Genomic DNA, 15126 nt, shown 5'->3' with positions numbered 1-15126 from the left:
TATTGTGTTAATCCTTGTGAGGGTACACATGTTGAACCATTACACTTTGGATCTTATGTATGTTAAAGTTCAAATTATGAACCATTATCATGTTATGAATGTCTATGTATGGATGAAAAGACTAAGGTGTAATGATTTGATATATGTTCGGATGTTGAGAAGCAAGAATGTATGTATATTTTTTAGGTTTTAGGCTTGCTAAAAGTTTTGATAGCTTTAAGTTGACCCGATCCCTAGCGCTGGTAATGGCCCCTAGCCCTAGTCGTTATAACTAGGTTAACCAGAAAACATTTGTCCTCAAACATCATGAGATGGGAGTTACATATCATTTCCATCACTAAAGGATCACACTTGGGTCTACTAATAAGTAATGAACATTCTAAACTTGAAATAATTAAGCCTAACCTTAAGACTGTATTAGGATTAACAAAAGAGTGTGATGCACCAGGATCAATCAAAGCATGCACATTGAAGCTTCCTATATAAACATTATTTGACAGCATGGTATTAAAAGTGTTGGCTTTCTGTTGTGTCATAGCAAAGATCCAAGCTGGTGCCACTAAAACCCTCCTTTGCAAGCTTACCATGGAGGAAGAAGAACTTCTTCCTTTACACCATCCCTTTCCTGAAGAGGGACCCATAGGAGTCTTTCTTGCTACCTGTTGGGTCACACTGCCAAACTCTGCTTGTTGTTGAGAAACTACTCTTTCCATAGTGGAACACTCCTTTGACATGTGTCCCCCTTAACCACATCTGTAGCAATTTGTTTCAGACCTATAAGATTCTCTGTGAGGTTTCCCACACCTAACATAACCAGAAGTGTCTAAACTTGAACTATATCTACTTCCCATTCTAAGGCTGGACTTAATTCTGCTCCAGAACTTATTCTTCTCATGTTTCTTGCCAAGTATCCCTCCTTTTTCCTTCTTAGCCCTAGAAGAGGAAATAGTCTTGGTTAGATAACTGAACCTCCTTACATCTTATCCTTTGAAATAGAGAACTGTTTGGGCTTTGTACTTTTCAGATGTAGACTCCCTTCAATAATAGCCCCTGCTTCCATCTTTCTTACAGCATCTATTATTGAATGGAAGCTTAGGGTCTCAGTAGCCAAAATCAGATAAGAGTATCTAGAGTGTAGTCTCTGGGTGTATCTCTTGGCTTTCTTTTTGCCAGTATTATACTCTTGCCCCACATAATGTAGGAGGTCCATAAACTTAACTGTGTATTCCTCCACACTCATACTGGCAGTCTGCCTTAACTGTTTGAACTCCAACACCTTCAACTCCCTAGAGCTTTCAGGAAAAGTCGAGTTGGTAAATTTTGTTAAAAACTGATACCAAATCATGCTGTCAACCCTATTAATAACATAGGTCTTATATAATTCCTTCACCTTTTTACCTTTCAAGGTAAAGCTAGCCATCTAAATGGCTCTACTATCATCTAAATGGCTCTACTATCATTGGTACTTAATTCCTCAGCTATCATCTTGACTACCTTAACATACTTGAAAAGATCATTTCCTTCTTTGTATTTTGGTGCATCCAGCTTCAAGTAGTCTGTCATCTTTGCCTTACCTCTATGACTTGTCCCAGTTTCTTGTGTTAGAATTACAGGGGGCCACAGGGGGTGGTGGCGGTGCTTACCTTCAATTAACTCCCTCTATTGGGTTTTGAGTTCCCATGATGTTTAAAGAACTTTGGGGTATTGTTAGGAAGAATACATGGGGTATGGGTTAAACAGTGGGAAGTAAGGTAGGTAGGGCATGAAAGAAGGATATTGGGGGTAGCCCATCCAAAACTTTCCTGTTGTGGATAACAATACCCAAACCCATACTTTGGTCCTTGCTAAGGAAGAGATACAAACTCTGACTCCTCCCCCCATAAAACTGTCTTCTCCTATCCTTCCCATACTGGAAAGCATAGGGGTCTTATGCTATTGTGGAAAGCCATGAGAACCCTTTCGTGCATATACTGACATTATAGGTGCACTAGAGGTCTTTCTGCTAACCTCCAAAGACCTTCTAAGGCCCTCAAGGATTCTTTCCTTCCACTTCTACCTGCTCTCTCCCTGGCAATAGAGTTAGCAGGTAATGCCCCAAAACCTCATTCTCAGGTGAGGCACAGGTTAACCTTGTAGACCATATAGAACCTCGTATCTTCTAAAAGCAAATAAGAAGTGTTAAGCACACATAAAATTCATATGGAGTCACATGAACAAAAAAAATATCATCAACATAGCATAAAACATACATAAATCACATAGCATACAGGAACACAACCCTAATGGACATGTATTTTCCTAACTATGTCAATTAACTTACTTTCTTTCCATTCTTATCCTAACTCTTTACTAGCATTGTGGTCCAATCATCTAACCTAGAGTTTTAATACCAACTTTGTAATGACCCAATCTAGGGGTCGTTACCGGTGTTAAGGATCGGGATAGTTTAAGATTGTCAGAACCCGTAGTAAGCTTAAAAACCTGTTAAACATAAAACATTTTTCATAATAACCATAATTTATGCAACCCATTTCATGCACAATCTGAAACTTTTGCAAAATGGTTCTGAATTTGAACCTTCCAAAAAGAAACAAAGTGTGACTTTTACATTCATACTTTGGAAACACAAGTATGCTTGAAATTATGGTAACTTACATATTTTCTTTACTTAAACAAATCTTAATAAAAAAAACTTTTACAACCAAGCACAGTATCTACACATTAACATTTTACATATCTAGTCTAACAATATCAAATATACATAAGCAATCCTAAGGCTCCTTCTATTGTTAGCTTCCTGAGAGACATCTCTATTCCTACAATCCTGCATCTGGAGTTAGGGAAAAGGGGTAAGCTTCTAAAAGCTTAGTGAGTAAACTAACCAAACATAGATGAATTATCTTTTTCTTTTCACACATATGCAATGCAACATCCAAATGAGTTTTCACATCATAAACATTTCACAAAAGATGGACTTGTCACTAGTGATCTCCCAAATCTAATGTGCCCGGCTTATATAGAGGCTCCTTAGGACTTTCGCTTAAATAAAAAGCGAGCCAGGGGCTTATTAGGCCTCACCTAGTCTTATCATGCCACACCTTACCCCTCTGTAAGGCATAAAATAATCCCATAGAATACCTAATGAACTATCGAACTTCACCTACCGATAACTCATTAAGTACCCTACAAGGGATTTTAAAACAATTTTCTTACTTTTGATAAGTGGTGAGCATTTTCTAATAAGTACTTAAAACATTTAGTTAAAATTAAAACTAGTTAATATTTTTGGCCCATTTTATTTTTACGCAAATTTTATAAAAATTTTGACAGAGTTCCCTCTGTATTTTGAGAAAACAGTTCTTCAAATACCTGTAAAAAACACTTCTAAAAATTTTTCTCAACAACTGCTTCAATTTCATACTCAATCTCAATCAATTTCTCAACACATTTATCAACTTTCAAATTTCAAATCCACTATCCAATGATCATCAAAATACTAGCAATCCATTTCATTCAAATTAAATAAAATAGTTCCATTCATATTTCATTAGAAACAAAATAATTTAGATACATCATTACAAAATTTACATTAAGAGAATTTCAAACTACAATATATATTACAACTTTATACAAATTTTATACAAACTGCTCAAGACCCATTTTTACATGTCCATACATTTATGTGCAATATATACATCAAAAGAAATATTTACAGTTAGGGTATAAATTATACCCGAAGACTTCAAGCTGAATGATCCTCAATCTTTAGCAGCTTAGTCTGCTGCTCCTCTAGTCTCTAAATCTGCGACAGCAATAAAAGCTATCGCTGAGTACTAGGACTCAGTGGTGCACAACATACTAAAATAATCTTTATGCAGAATATAAATCACATTTATTCAAAAATTTGACTAAACATGAGCATTAAACACAAAACATGAATTATGAAATTTTAATGCAAACCAAGTTCATTTCGAAGTATCAAAACACGTTTCATAAAACCCACAGTTATATCATGCCATTCGAAATAAATAGAATCTCAATAGCCAGAGGCTAAAGAGAAATCACATCACAATGCTAGCTAGCTCAAATATATGGATATCCATTCACATCCTCTTCTACTGGCACACCTCAACACTTCTCCAGAGAAGGAATCAAAATTCGAAACTAATTACCCCCACTAGTCGTGCTAGTGAGGTGTTCAAATATATGGTCATGACACTGTGGTTTCAAAACTTATCTTAACAATTTGCCGAACATTGTCATTTCAAATATACACAACCAACTTTCCACAATTTAAATCAAAACATCATAAAAATTGTCATAATTCACTGATTCAAATTATTCCAAACAATATGCAGAAATAATTTACAAAAGTTATACGTTGTGCACAAACCTCAAGCGAGTCGCCTCTTGGCCTCGACTCGGTTCCTCGGGTCCTTTCCCGGTATTCTTTTCAACTGAAACACACAATTTTACAATGTTTCAATGCTAGAACTTAACATAAATCCAAAATAAATTTAGCCTCATTTTTACCTAGCTCTAACGTGCTAAACTCGACATTCTTGAAATTTTGTGTTTCGGGTTACTATTCACTACACTATTCAAGTCAAATTGTTGACTTTCTAAGGCTTAATAGGTATGGGAACTCTAACTTCACCCACATACCACATTTTGGTCACTAAACTTGTTGGTTTTGGTCATTTTCTCAAAACTTAGGTCTTTTAGGCAAAATGGCCAAATTTTCAGTTTTGATGTCCCTAATTGTACTATTTCATTGGTCAGTTTACTGTTGAAATTTGGCAAAACTTTCTTCATAGAAAATGTTCCCTATTGTCTTAAGTTTATTCTCCTTTTTGAATCACCCCAATTGGAGTTTTGTAGTCAAGTTATAAGCAAATTACGTTTATTGTTCATGCTGCAGAATTTGGTTCTGCAGATTTGTTGCTCCAACTTTGTTCAGTAATTTGATCAAGTTAAGTCCATAATTTGGTCTAATTTTCTTCATATGAAATGTTCTACTATGTCTTAGGTTTCCATCGGTTCAAGAATCACCTAAATTGAAGTTTTCTAGAGAGAGTTATAGCCATTGAAACTTTACTGTTCAAATGGCAAATCTGCAGTCTGCAGATTCAGTGACCTAATTTTGCTCAGTAATTTGATATGGTTAATGGCATAATTTGGGCTTGTGTTCTTCATGAAAGTTTTAGATCTATTTCTCATCTAACCACTGGTAAAATTTCAGGTCATTTTGACCTGCCTAGCTCGAGTTATGACCAAATGAACAAACACTGTTCATTTGGTCAGGTTGTGCAGAGGCAGACTGTGATTTCTCAACTTTGGTCAATTTGTTCACTAGGTTTTAGTCACTTTTTGGGCATGCTTCCTGAATGAAAATTATGTCATTTAGTGCCTATTTTCATCCCCAATTGGTCCCATATCCATTGGACTTGTAAAATTTCATTTTTGGTCCCTCAAAGGAGATTTTGGTCATACTGCCAGCACATGACCTTATCCAATCCGAATTGGCTTTTAATTCCAACACTTCTAACACACCTCATTTGGTCACAATTGACCATTTTCACTTCACATTAGGTCAAAGACACCATTTACAAGTTTCTCACATTTTTGTCTCCCAAACCCTAGGTCCAAAACCCTAACTCACAATTTTTGTTACATTTTATTAATTCAACACATATAAACTTACTTACTCAACTCATTCAAGCTCATGTTTGCTTTTAATTCAATCAAATACATGCAATTCTCACCCCTACATAGGCTGGACGAATTTCCCATATGGTCCCTCAACAATAATTCTCTTTTCATTTTAAATTAAAATTCTAAGCTAAAATAACTCAAATCATATAAATTTAAACATTAAATTTCAATCTAATACTTACCTCAACTTGGAGTTTCCTCTTCCTCAATTCCTTCCTTTTTCCTCTTTTCTTTCCTTGCTCAAACTTCTTTTCAAGTTGCCTAGACAAGCTTTAACTATGGTGGCTTACTTTTCTATGGTGAAATCTTATAATATGCAAGCTCAAAATTGAGCTTTAATAGAGGTTTTGGTGTGGGAGAGGGAGAGTGAGATGGTTCACGTTTTTGGGAGAAGATGAAGATGACTTTATTTTTTTTTTCTTTTCTTTTATGTCTTAAGAAGACCAAAAATCAATTTAAGTAAATTTATTAATTATATTCTTTATGGCATCATGCATGATGTCATCTCCCTACACCTTTTTCATTTTCTCTTCTTTTTTTTTATTAGTTCTTTAATTTAATTCTCAATTCCGAAATTTTCTTTTCTCCGATTTTATTTGACAATTAGGTCAGGAGTCATCTCTCGGAGTCAATTGACCAAATTGCCCCTCACCGGTTCAACCCGGTTTACAAATAATTTAATATTTCTTTTGGCTCCCTGACCTAATTATTTGACTGACTTAACAATTCTTTTTCGTGATTTTCTCTTTTCCACTGTGTTCGTAATGGTCCTAAGGACCGCGACGTCACATTTTACGGTTCGAAATTTGAGTTTAAATCGACTTCGCAGTCGTTCCCGAGAAGGTCACCCATCGTTGTGATTCTCGGCTCGTTTAACTTCTTATGTTCTATTTTTCTTGTTTATACTTAACTAATTGGAAATTACTAATTATTTGTGTTTATGGCTTCTCTAGTTGTCTTAAGTGTGGTTCTATCTCCTTAATTGTCCGGACCGACACCGGTCACCGGAACAGTGAAATATACCAGGCTATGCAAATAGGGGTGTTACAATTCTCCCCCCCTTAAATAAATTTCATCTCGAAATTTTACCTGGTATTAATCTCTGAATAGCTGTGGGTGCTGTCTCCTCATGTCCTCCTCTCGTTCCCAAGTAGCCTCCTAGCCTGAATGATGGTTCCACAGCACTTTTACCAACAGTATCTGTTTGTTCCGTAGCTGCTTCACCTCATAAGCCAGAATCTCTATGGGTTCTTCTTTATATGTGAGGTCTAGATTTACTTCGATTTCCTCTACTGGTAGTACATGAGATGGGTCTGATCGATACCTCCTCAACAAAGACACATGAAAAACATTATGTATCTTCTCTAACTCTGGAGGCAGTGCCAAACGATATGCTAAAGGACCCACTCTTTCCAGAACCTCATATGGCCCAACGAAGCGAGGACTCAGTTTTTCCTTTCTGCCGAATCTCATAATTCTCTTCCAAGGAGAAACCTTGAGGAAAACTTTCTCACCCACTGCATACTCAATATCCTTTCTTTTTAAATCAATGTAGGACTTCTGACGGTCTGATGCAGTCTTAAGTCGATCTCGGATCACCCTGATTTTCTCTTCAGTTTGCTGAACAATTTCGAGTCCAATCATCTTTCTTTCACCCACGTCATCCAAACATAACGGGGTTCTACATTTTCTGCCATGCAAAGCTTCATATGGAGGCATCCCAATGCTTGATTGGTAGCTGTTGTTGTAAGCAAACTCAATCAAAGGCAAGTATGTATCCCAACTGCCCTCAAATTCAATCACACAAGCCCGTAGCATGTCCTCCAAGATCTGAATTACTCACTCAAATTGGCCATCTGTCTGTGGATGGAATGCAGTACTGAAGTTCAATCTAGTTCCTAGGGCTCTCTGAAGACTACCCCAGAATCTAGAAGTGAACCTAGGATCTCTGTCTGATACGATGGACACTGGCACTCCATGCAGTCTCACAATCTCATCAATGTACAACTTGGCCAATCTTTCCAAACTGTAGTCCATCCGGACTGGCAGAAAATGAGTAGACTTGGTTAGTCTGTCAACAATGACCCATACTGCATCATGACTCTTTTGTGTCCTCGGAAGTCCCGTCACAAAATCCATCGTTATTCTTTCCCATTTCCATTATGGTACTGGTAGTGGATGTAACAACCCAGTGGGTACTTGATGCTCTGCCTTCACTTGCTGACAAGTTAGGCATTTGGAAACAAACTCTGCCACGTCTCTTTTCATACCCATCCACCAGTAATGCTCCTTTAGCCCTCTATACATTTTCGTGCCACCAGGGTGCATGGCAAAAGGAGACTCATGTGCTTCCTTCAAAATGATATGCCTCAAATCAACATCATTAGGAACACACATTCTGCCCTGGTGTAGCAGTAGACCATCATCTCTGATTGAGAATTTTGGTTTCCTACCCTGTCGGACTTCTTCCATCAGCTTCTGATACTTCTGATCATTCTGAGCAGCCATTCTAATCTGATCAATCAACACTGGCTGTACATGCCATGCAACTGCTATCTGCCCATCATCATTAATCTCTAAGCTGGCATGCAATGATCTCAACTCATGTACCAAAGACAAAGGAGTAACCCGTAGACTTGCCATAGTCTTGCGACTTAAAGCGTCAGCCACAATATTAGCTTTCCCTGGCTGATAGTCTATCAGACAATCATAGTCTTTTATCAACTCTAACCATCTCCTCTGTCTCAAATTCAACTCTTTCTGGGTGCCCAAATACTTCAAACTCTTATGATCTGTGTAGATGTAGCACTTCTCTCCATACAAATAATGTCTCCAGATCTTAAGAGCAAACACAATAGCTGCAAGCTCCAAATCATGTGTTGGATAATTCCTCTCATGCGGTTTTAGCTGGCGTGATGCATAGGCAATGACATTCCGATCTTGCATCAACACACAACCTAGCCCATTGTGAGAAGCATCGCTGTAAACTGTATATTCTTTACTCGGTGTAGGTAAAGTCAGGAGTGGAGCTTCAGTCAAACATCTTTTCAATTCATCAAAACTCTGTTGGCATTTATTCGTCCACTGAAATTTTACATCTTTTAGGAGTAGCTTAGTCAATGAAGATGCCAACATGGAAAATCCCTTTACAAATCTATGGTAGTATCCAGCTAAACCCAGAAAACTGCGAACCTCTGTGACATTTCTGGGTGGCCTCCAATTAAGGACAGCTTCTATCTTACTTGGATCTACCTTGATGACCTCTTCTGATACTACATGCCCAAAGAAAGATATTTCCTTCAGCCAAAATTCACATTTCGACAATTTGGCATATAGCTGTTTCTCCCTCAAAGTCTGTAGTACAATCTGCAGATGTCTATCATGCTCTTCTGCACTCCTCGAATAGACCAATATATCATCAATGAATACCACAACAAACTGGTCGAGGTATGGTCTGAAGATAGTGTTCATCAAATCCATAAAAGCAGCCGGAGCATTAGTTAACCCGAATGGCATAACTAGGAACTCATAATGGCCATAGCGGGTTCTGAAGGCAGTTTTAGGAATACTCTGCTCTTGTACTTTCAGCTGATAATAACCTGATCTCAGGTCAATTTTGGAGAACACAGCTGCACCCCTCAACTGATCAAACAAGTCATCAATGCGGAGCAATGGATATCTATTCTTTATTGTCACCTTATTCAACTGCCGATAATCAATACACAAACGAAGAGTGCCATCCTTCTTCTTAACAAACAATACTGGCGCTTCCCAAGGTGACACACTAGGGCGGATAAAGCCCTTGTCAAGCAATTCTTGCAATTGCACTTTCAACTCTTTCAATTCTACTGGTGCCATTCTATATGGTATTATGGAGATTGGGTCTACACCAGGCATAACATCAATTTCAAACTACACCTCCCTTTTTGGAGGTAATCCTGGCAATTCATCAGGAAACACATCCAAAAAGTCACATACCATAGGGATGTCCCTCAGTGCTGGACTCCCCACTTGGGTGTCTATCACATGTGCCAAGTATGCTTCACACCCCTTTCTGATCATCCTTCTGGCTAGTGCAGCTGAAATGATGTTTGATGGCAGTAAATGCCTCTCCCCATGTATTATTACATCACCGTATAAAGGGAGACCAAAAGTGACTGTCTTCAGTCTATAGTCAATCATGGCATGATGCCTGGCTAACCAATCCATGCCTAAGATGATATCATACTCTCTGAATGGCATTTCAATCAAGTCTGACAGGAAAACATGTCCTTGGATCACCAAAGGACAGTCTCTATAAATTTTGTTGACCCGGACCTCTTGTCCTAACGAACTAGTTACTAGCACTTTAAAACCCATTTGCACACATGGAACAGCAAGTGAACTGACTATGCTAGCACTAACATATGAATGGGTTGAACACGGATCAAACAATACAAATACTTATTGATCAGAGATAAAGAATGTACCAGCTACCACATCGGAAGTCTCAGCCTCTTCTCGCTGTCTCATCGTGTAAACTCTGGCTGAAGCACTTCCTTGTGCTGATTGACCAACTGTACCCTGACTGCCTGAAGTAGAGCCTCTACCTCTTCCTCTTCCTCTCGCTAACCGATCGTGTGAATCTCCGGGAGCGGGACTGCAATAGATCCCTCGGCAGTAGTAGGAGCTGGACCATATCTCGAAGACGCAGCACTAGTGCAGTCTCTTGCCAAATGACCCTTGCCTCCGCAGTTAAAGCAGGCTCCAGTGGCCCAATAACACTCCCCCCCATGAATCTTGCCACAAGTCTCACAGGCGGCGTAATGTGAACCCTCGCCGATCACGACTGGACCTAGGGGGTCTCTGTCCGGATCTGCCCCTACCAAATCTTCCACCTCAACCCCTGCTAGGTCTACTAAATTTCTTCTTCTTCCCAGAAGTCCCACCAGAACTCGGCTCTACTGACTTTTCCCCCTTGTCTTTTTCTGCTTTCTCAACTTTTTCTGATTTTTCTTTTATCGGGGTCACCTCTGATTCAATCCTTTCTAGCTCAAGTGCTTGAGACATGAGTTCTGAGAAGTTGCTGTGTCGGAATTCCACAACTTGCATCCTTATACTGGGCTTCAAACCCGTCTCAAATCTCTTACACCTTGCCTTACTAGTAGTAAGGAGACTCCCAGCATAATGACTTAAGCGGGAGAACTCCCTCTCATACTCTGCCACTGTTCTGTTGCCTTATTTTAAACTCAGAAACTCTTGTAACTTCTGATCAACATATGTATCTGGGATGTATTTACCTCGAACTCTCGATGAAGTCATCCTGTGTCAAGATCGTGGTTCACTAAGCCGTGGGGATGGTCTTCCACCAATCATATGCATCCCTTGCATGAGCGACGTAATATTCAAACTTCGGTTCATCCGGCAGGCGCTTTCTTAAACACTCTGTCCATTCTTTCAAGCCATTGCTCTACCTCTAAAGGGTCCACTGTACCCTTAAATTTTGCAGCCCCATACTTCAATAATTTATCATATTGTCTGGCTGGAGGCAGTGGTTGTGCCACAGGTGGTTGGGGTGGAGCTTGAACAAGCATACTCCCAGCCATTTGTTGAAACATTGCCGCCATCTGCTGTGCGAACTGTGCAGAAAATTGCAGCATTTGCGGGGCTGGTGCTACGGATCCACTGACATTCGGTAAAGCTGGGGCTTCCCCTTGTGCCTCAGCTTCAACAGACTGCTCAACTGAGCGATCCCCTTCTTCCATTTCAGTCTGAAGTAGGGTATCTCCTGAACAAGTAACACATGGAGATTTCCCTCCGTTAGTTCATATTATGATGTAATGCACTGTATGTAACAAATATGGACATTGAGCAGTTGTACTTAACAAGGAAAGACACAAATTCTCAAGTTAAAACATACTTCAAAAAATTTGCTCTGATACCACTAAAACATGTCACACCTTACCCCTCTGTAAGGTATAACATGATCCCGTAGAATACCTAATGAACTACCGAACTTCACCTACCGATAACTCATTAAGTACCCTACAAGGGATTTTAAAACAATTTTCTTACTTTTGATAAGTGGTGAGCATTTTCTAATAAGTACTTAAAACATTTAGTTAAAATTAAAACTAGTTAATATTTTTGGCCCATTTTATTTTTACGCAAATTTTATAAAAATTTTGACAGAGTTCCCTCTGTATTTTGAGAAAACAGTTCTTCAAATACCTGTAAAAAGCACTTCTAAATATTTTTCTTAACAACTGCTTCAATTTCATACTCAATCTCAATCAATTTCTCAACACATTTATTAACTTTCAAATTTCAAATCCACTATCCAATGATCATCAAAATACTAGCAATCCATTTCATTCAAATTAAATAAAATAGTTCCATTCATATTTCATTAGAAACAAAACAATTTAGATACATCATTATAAAATTTACATTAAGAGAATTTCAAACTACAATATATATTACAACTTTATACAAATTTTATACAAACTGCTCAAGACCCATTTTTACATGTCCATACATTTATGTGCAATATATACATCAAAAGAAATATTTACAGTTAGGGTATAAATTATACCCGAAGACTTCAAGCTGAATGATCCTCAATCTTTAGCCCATCGCTTCCTCTAGTTTCTAAATCATGACAAAGAATAAAAGCTATCGCTGAGTACTAGGACTCAGTGGTGCACAACATACTAAAATAATCTTTATGCAGAATATAAATCACATTTATTCAAAATTTTGACTAAACATGAGCATTAAACACAAAACATGAATTATGAAATTTTAATGCACACCAAGTTCATTTCGAAGTATCAAAACACGTTTCATAAAACCCACAGTTAGATCATGCCATTCGAAACAAATAGAATCTCAATAGCCAGAGGATAAAGAGAAATCACATCACAAGACTAGCTAGCTCAAATATATGGATATCCATTCACATCCTCTTCTACTGGCACACCTCAACACTTCTCCAGAGAAGGAATCAAAATTCGAAACTAATTACCCCCACTAGTCGTGCTAGTGAGGTGTCCAAATATATGTTCATGACACTGTGGTTTCAAAACTTATCTTAATAATTTGCCAAATATTGTCATTTCAAATATACAGAACCAACTTTCCACAATTTAAATCAAAACATCATAAAAATTTTCATAATTCACTGATTCAAATTATTCCAAACAATATGCAGAAATAATTTACAAAAGTTATACGTTGTGCACAAACCTCAAGCGAGTCGCCTCTTGGCCTCGACTCGGTTCCTCGGGTCCTTTCTCGGTATTCTTTTCAACTGACACACACAATTTTACAATGTTTCAGTGCTAGAACTTAACATAAATCCAAAATAAATTTAGCCTCATTTTTACCTAGCTCTAACGTGCTAAACTCGACGTTCTTGAAATTTTGTGTTTTGGGTTACTATTCACTACACTATTCAAGTCAAATTGTTAACTTTCTAAGGCTTAATAGGTATGGGAACTCCAAATTCACCCACATACCACATTTTGGTCACTAAACTTGTTGGTTTTGGTCATTTTCTCAAAACTTAGGTCTTTTAGGCAAAATGGCCAAATTTTCAGTTTTGGTGTCCCTAATTGTACTGTTTCATTGGTCAGTTTACTGTTAGAATTTGGCAAAATTTTCTTCATAAAAAATGTTCCCTATTGTCTTAAGTTTATTCTCCTTTTTGAATCACCCCAATTGGAGTTTTGTAGCTCAAGTTATAAGCAAATTACGTTTATTGTTCATGCTACAGAATTTGGTTCTGCAGATTTGTTGCTCCAACTTTGTTCAGCAATTTGATCAAGTTAAGTCCATAATTTAGTCTAATTTTCTGCATATGAAATGTTCTACTATGTCTTAGGTTTTAATCGGTTCAAGAATCACCTAAATCAGAGTTTTCTAGAGAGAGTTATAGCCATTGAAACTTTACTGTTCAAATGGCAAATCTGCAGTCTGCAGATTCAGTGACTCAAATTTGCTCAGTAATTTGATTTGGTTAATGGCATAATTTGGGTTTGTGTTCTTCATGAAAGTTTTAGATCTATATCTCATCTAACCACTGGTAAACGTTCAGGTCATTTTGACCTGCCTAGCTCGAGTTATGACCAAATGAACAAACACTTGTTTATTTGGTCAGGTTGTGCAGAGGCAAACTGTGATTTCTCAACTTTGGTCAATTTGTTCACTAGGTTTTAGTCACTTTTTGGGCATGCTTCCTAAATAAAAATTGTGTCATTTAGTGCCTATTTTCATCCCCAATTGGTCCCATATCCATTGGACTTGTAAAATTTCATTTTTGGTCCCTCAACGGAGATTTTAGTCATGCTGCCAGCACATGACCTTATCCAATCCGAATTGGCTTTTAATTCCAACATTTCTAACACACCTCATTTGGTCACAATTGACCATTTTTCACTTCACATTAGGTCAAAGACACCATTTACAAGTTTCTCACATTTTTGTCTCCCAAACCCTAGGTCCAAAACCCTAACTCACAATTTTTGTTACATTTTATTAATTCAACACATATAAACTTACTTACTCAACTCATTCAAGCTCATGTTTACTTTTAATTCAATCAAATACATGCAATTCTCACCCCTACATAGGCTGGACGAATTTCCCATATGGTCCCTCAACAATAATTCTCTTTTCATTTTAAATTAAAATTCTAAGCTAAAGTAACTCAAATCATATAAATTTAAACATTAAATTTCAATCTAATGCTTACCTCAACTTGGAGTTTCCTTTTCCTCAATTCCTTCCTTTTTCCTCTTTTCTTTCCTTGCTCAAACTTCTTTTTAAGTTGCCTAGACAAGCTTTAACTATGGTGGCTTACTTTTTTATGGTGAAATCTTATAATATGCAAGCTCAAAATTGAGCTTTAATGGAGGTTTTGGTGTGGGAGAGGGAGAGTGAGATGGTTCACGTTTTTGGGAGAAGATGAGGATGACTTTATTTTTTTTTTCTTTTCTTTTATGTCTTAAGAAGACCAAAAATCAATTTAAGTAAATTTATTAATTATATTCTTTATGGCATCATGCATGATGTCATCTCCCTACACTTTTTTCATTTTCTCTTCTTTTTTTTTATTAGTTCTTTAATTTAATTCTCGATTCCGAAATTTTATTTTCTCCGATTTTATTTGACAATTAGGTCAAGAGTCAGCTCTCGGGGTCAATTGACCAAATTGCCCCTCACCGGTTCAACCCGGTTTGCAAATAATTCAATATTTCTTCCAGCTCTCTGACCTAATTATTTGACTGACTTAACAATTCTTTTTCGTGATTTTCTCTTTTCCACTATGTTCATAATGGTCCTAAGGACCGCGGCGTCACATTTTACGGTTCGAAATTTGAGTTTAAATCGACTTCGCAGTCGTTCCCGAGAAGGTCACCCATCGCTGTG

This window comes from Hevea brasiliensis, chromosome 17 (genome assembly GCF_030052815.1).
Source record: "Hevea brasiliensis isolate MT/VB/25A 57/8 chromosome 17, ASM3005281v1, whole genome shotgun sequence".
In the NCBI taxonomy this organism is placed as follows: Eukaryota; Viridiplantae; Streptophyta; class Magnoliopsida; order Malpighiales; family Euphorbiaceae; genus Hevea; species Hevea brasiliensis.
Note: the sequence above shows the minus strand (reverse complement) of the source record.